Consider the following 6,222-nt stretch of genomic DNA (forward strand, 5'->3'; position numbering starts at 1 on the left):
GTATAAGATAAAGGGTTAGTATCCAATATATATATATATATATATATATATACTTACCAAACTCAACACCCCAAAATAGAAATAATCCAGGTAAGAAATGGGCAAAAGACATGAATGCACATTTTTCCAAAGAAGACATCCAGATGGCTAACAGATACATGAAAATATGCTCAACATCAGTCATTATCAGGGAAACACAAATCAAAACTACAGTGAAATATCACCTCATACCTGTCAGAATGGCTAAAATTAACAACACAGGAAATAACAGATGTTGGTGAGGATATGGAGAAAGAGGAACCCTCTTACACTGTGGTTGGGAATACAAATTGGTGCTGCCACTCTGGAAAACAGTATGGAGATTCCTCAAAAAGTTAAAAATAGAGCTACCCTTATTCCAGCAATTGCATTACTAGATATTTACCCAAAGGATACAAAAATATTGATTCAAAGGGATACATGTACCCTGATGTTTATAGCATTATCAACAATAGCCAAATTATGGAAGGAGTCCAAATGTCCATCAACTGATGAATAAAGAGGTTGTGGTATATATATATATATATATATATATATATATATATATATATAGGACTATTACTCAGCCATAAAAAAAGAATGAACTCTTGCCATTTGCAGCAACATAAATGGAGCTATAGTATTTTATGCTAAGTGAAATAAGTCAGTCAGAGATAGACAAATACCATATGATTGCATGCATGTAAAATTTAAGAAACAAAACATGAACACTGGGTGGGAGGGGAAAGAAACAGAGGCAAACCATAAAACAGATTCTTAACTATAGAGAACAAACTAAGAGTTGCTGGAGGGGAAGTGAGGGAGGGGAATGGGTTAAATGGGTGATGAGTATTAAGGAGGGCACTTCTTTTGATAAGTACTAGGTGTTATATGTAAGTGATGAATCACTAGATTCTACTCTTCCAACTAATATTACACTATATGCTGACCAACTAGAATTTAAACTTGAAAAAATAATTAAAAATACCAAAAAAATAGAAAAAATATCACAAGAGGGGGAGGAGCCAAGATGATGGAACAGCATGGAAGTTTTTTGTGTGTCTCACGTCCTTGAAATACAGCCAGACCAACACTAAACCATCCTACACACCTAGCAAACTGATTGGAGGATTAACACAACAATCTGCACAACCTGAACCACAGAATTCAGCAGATATGCGGTGTGGAGAGGTGAATTTGGGGAGTGAGAAACCCCAGAGGATAGGGAACCAATTTTGTGGGCGGAGAGAGTACAAAGACTGGGGAGGGGGAAAGAATACGGGAAAAGCACCCCTCCCCAAAAGCAGCTGGTGAGAAAGTGGAAAATTGGAAACAGCCGCAGGGACTAAACTAAAAAGGGAGAAAGGAGAAAGGAGACAGTTTAAATCCCATTTAAGACTGTAAACAAGGGGAGCTTAAAGGCTGCAACTCCGCAGCTCCTTACCTGGCGATGCTCTGGTGGGAAGGGTGAATCCCCAGGAACAGAGTGGGGTCCGGGAGGTTCTCAGGCCACACGGGGAAAGCGGTTTACTGCTGGAAGGACATTTGGTAGAGACTGTTGAAGCCTGGTCCCAGCAGACCCCGGAAGGCGGCCACATTTGCTGGTGCTGGGGCAGGGTCCTTAAGGGTGAAGCCTGGTGCTAGATGTGTGTTGTGATTTTCCAGAATCCCTGAAACGCTGCTGCTCACTGTCTCGCAAACTTTGGGGGGGGTGGGGGGGGTGGTGGCACGTGGCTGCAGTCTCCGGGCACCGGCAGCAGCAGGGTCCAGCAAGCGTTCCTGGGTGCCGCAGACATTCAACCTTGCTCAGTGAGACCCTCCCGCAAAGAGGCAGAACGGGTCAAAGCCGCAGTCTGTCAGTAGTAAGGGGCCGGCGAAAACAGCCGCGTCTGAGACACAACTCGGGAGAGAGGTGCTGCCTGGGGCCTGGTCACGGAGAGTGAAGAAGCGGAAGTGGACAAGAGCTGAAGACAGAGGACGGGTGTGCGATTGATCTGGGAGAACAGACCGGGTAACTGGGAGGCGCCATTTTCACTGTTCCTGCACATGCGCATTAGCACCTATGAGCACTGCAACAATCCACCCCAGTAGGCCAGCAGCGCCATCTAGTGGACAGCGGAGCTGTTACACTGAGCCCCGCCCAACTAGGCAACTTGGCTCTTCAACAACACAAGTCTCACCGCCGGCTTGGTTTATGGACTAAAGAGCTACAAAGACTGACTTCTAGGGGAAGACGAAGCAATTTGAGTCCTACTTCAATCTGTTAGTAGGTTCATCTATTCAATTTTCTTTCTTTCTTATTTTCTTTTTTTTCTTTTTGTCTTTTACATTCTTTTCTTTTTCTTGAATACAGAAAAAGAAAAAATTCATTTTTATTTTCAATTTTTATTAAAAATATTTTTCTTTAATTTTTATTACTATATTTTTTACTTTTGTGTAAATTTTTTCTAATTCTATTTTACTTCCATCATTTTATTTTAGACTACTACAGTGTATTCACCTTTTCAAATTTTCAATTTTCTTTTTTTCTTTTTCTTTTTTCTTTTTTGTTTCTTTTCTTTTTCTTGAATGCAGAAAGAGAAAATTTTCATTTTTACTTTCAATTTCTATTAAAAATATTTTTATTTAATATTTATTACTATATTTTTTGATTTTATGTAAATTTTTTCAAATTCTATTTTACTTCCATCATTTTATCATAGTCTACTACAGTTTATTCACTTTTTCAAATTTTCAAATGATGTCCTTTCTTTTTCTTTTTTCCTTATTTTTCCTTTTATCTTTTTTCTTTTGTCATTTCTTTTCTTTTTTCTTGAATACAGAAAAAGACAAATTTATATTTATTTTTAATTTTTATTACAAATATTTTTCTTTAATTTATTTCTACTATATTCTTTACTTTTGTGTATATTTTTTCAAATTCTATTTTACCCCCATCATCTCATTTTAGTCTACTTCAGTGTATTCATTTCTTCAAATTCTCAAATGATTTTTTTTCTTTTTCTTTCTTTTTTTTCCTCTCCCCCCTTTTTTTCTCTAATCTGTCAAACCACTTTCAACAACCAGACCAAAACACACCTAGGATCTAGCATCATCTATCCAATTTTTGTGTGTGTGTGTGTTATTAATTTTTAATTTTAATATTTTTTAATTTTAATTTTTTTTAATTTCAATTTTCTACCTCATTAATTCCTTTTCTCCCTTCAAACTGACAAAATGAAGGAATTCACCCCAAAAGAGCACGAAGAAACGACAGCCAGGGATTTAACCAACACAGATACAAGCAAGATGTCTGAACCAGAAGTTAGAATCACAATAATAAGAATACTACCTGGAGTCGAAAATAGGCTAGAATCCCTTTCTGCAGAGATAAAAGAAGTAAATATAGCATGAATGAAATGAAAAATGCTATAACTGAGCTGCAATCACAGATGGATGAAGCGGCGGCAAGGATGGACGAGGCAGAACAGAGAATCAGTGATATAGAGGACAAACTTATAGAGAATAACGAAGCAGAGAAAAAGAGGGAGATTAAGGCAAAAGAGCTCAATTTAAGAATTAGAGAAAGCAGTGACTCATTACAAGGGAACATCAGAATCATAGGGGTCCCAGAAGAGGAAGACAGAAAAATAGGGGTGGAAGGGTTATGTGAGCAAATCATAGGGGAAAACTTTCCTAACCTGGAGGAAGACACAGACATCAAAATCCAGGAAGCACAGAGGACCCCCATTGGATTCAACAAAAATTGACCATCAGCAAGGCATATCATAGTCAAATTCAGAAAATACTCAGGCCAGGAGAGAATCATGAAAGCAGCAAGGGAGAAAAAGTCCCTAACATACAAGGGAAGACAGATCAGATTTGCAGCAGACCTATCCACAGAAACTTGGCAGGCCAGAAGAGAGTGGCGGGATATATTCAGTGTGCTGAATCAGAAAAATATGCAGCCAAGAATTCTTTACCCAGCAAGGCTGTCATTCAAAATAGAAGGAGAGATAAAAAGTTTCCCAGACTCGGGGCGCCTGGGTGGCTCAGGCAGTTAAGCGTCCGACTTCGGCTCAGGTCACGATCTCGCGGTCCGTGAGTTCGAGCCCCGCGTCGGGCTCTGGGCTGATGGCTCAGAGCCTGGAGCCTGCTTCCGATTCTGTGTCTCCCTCTCTCTCTGCCCCTCCCCCGTTCATGCTCTGTCTCTCTCTGTCTCAAAAATAAATAAAACATTAAAAAAAATTTTCCCAGACAAACAAACATTAGAGGAGTTTGGGACCACTAAACCAGCCCTGCAAGAAATTTGAAGGGGCACTCTGAGGGGAGAAAAGATGAAAATATACACATATAATAAATAAATGCCAAAAGCAACAAAGATTAGAAAGGACCAGAGAACATCACCAGAAACTCCAACTCTACAAGCATCATAATGACAATAAATTCATATCTTTCAGTACTCACTCTAAACATCAATGGACTCAATGCTCCAATCAAAAGACATAGGGTCACAGAATGGATAAGAAACCAGATCCATCTATATGCTGTTTACAAGAGACCCACTTTAGACCTAAAGCCACCTTCAGATTGAAAGTAAGGGGATGGAGAACCATCTATCATGCTAATGGTCAACAAAAGAAAGCCGGAGTAGCCATACTGATATCAGACAATCTAGACTTTAAAATAAAGACTGTATCAAGAGATGCAGAAGGGCATTATATCATAATCAAGGGGTCTAGCCACCAAGAAGACCTAACAGTTGTAAACATTTATGTGCCAAATGTGCCAGCACCCAAATATATAAATCAACTAATCGCAAACATAAAGAAACTCATCGATAGTAATACCATAATAGTAGGAGACTTCAACATCCCACTCACAGCAATGGCCTGATCATCTAATCAAAAAATCAACAAGGATTGGGGCTCCTGGGTGGCTCAGTCAGTTAAGTATCTGACTTCAGCTCAGTCATGATCTCACGGTTCGTGAGTTCAAGCCCCATGTCGGGCTCTGTGCTGACAGTGTGGAACCTGGAGCCTACTTTGGATTCTGCATCTCCTTCTCTCTCTGACCCTACCCCATTCCTTCTGTCTCTCAAAAATAAAATAAACGTGAAAGAAAATTAAACAAAAAATCAACAAGGAAACAATGGCTTTGAACTGGACCAGATGGCCTGAACAGATATATTCAGAACATTTCATCCTAAAGCAGCAGAATATACATTCTTCTCCAGTGCACATGGAACATTCTCCAGAATAGATCATACACTGGGACACAAAGCAGCCCTAAGTAAGTACAAAAAGATCAAGATCATACCATGCATATTTTCAGACCATAACGCTATGAAACTCGACATCAACCAAAGAAAAAATTTGAAAGGTAACAAAAACTTGGAGACTGAAGAACATCCTACTAAAGAATGAATGGGGTAACCAAGCAGTTAAAGAGGAAATTAAAAAGTATATGGAAATCAGTGAAAATGACAATACCACAACCCAAAATCTCTGTGATGCAGCAAAGGTGGTCATAAGAGGAAAGTTTATAGCAATCCAGGCCTTCCTAAACAAGGAAGAAAGATCTCAGATCTTTCAGGTTGTGTAACCTAACCTTCTGCCTTAAGGATCTGGAAAAAGAACAGCAAATAAAACCCAAAGCCAGCAGAAGACAGGAAATAACAAAGATTAGAACAGATATGAATGCTATTGAAACCAAAAAAACAGTAGTACAGATCAACAAAACCAGGAGCTTGTTCTTTGAAAGAATTAACAAAATTGATAAACCACTAGCCAGTTTGGTCAAAAAGAAAAAGGAAAGACCCAAATAAATAAAATCAAGAATGAAAGAGGAGAGATCACAACCAACACAACAGAAATAAAAACAATAATAAGAGAATATTATGAGCAATTATATGCCAATAAAATGTGTAATCTGGAAGAAATGGACAAATTCCTAGAAACATATACACTACCAAAACTGAAACAGGAAGAAATAGAAAATTTGAGCAGACCCATTACCAGCAAGGAAATCGAATTGGTAATCAAAAATCTGCCAAAAAACAAGAATCCAGGGCCAGATGGCTTTCCAGGGGAATTCTATCAAACATTTAAGGAAGAGTTAACACCTATTCTCTTGAAACTCTTCCAAAAAATAGAAATGGAAGGAAAACTTCCAAACTCTTTCAATGAAGCCAGCATTACCTTGATTCCAAAACCAGACAGAGGC

The sequence above is a fragment of the Lynx rufus genome, unplaced genomic scaffold (assembly GCF_022079265.1).
Source record: "Lynx rufus isolate CCGP_SWC_20201006 ecotype Redwood Valley unplaced genomic scaffold, mLynRuf1.p SCAF_15, whole genome shotgun sequence".
NCBI classification, from domain to species: domain Eukaryota; kingdom Metazoa; phylum Chordata; class Mammalia; order Carnivora; family Felidae; genus Lynx; species Lynx rufus.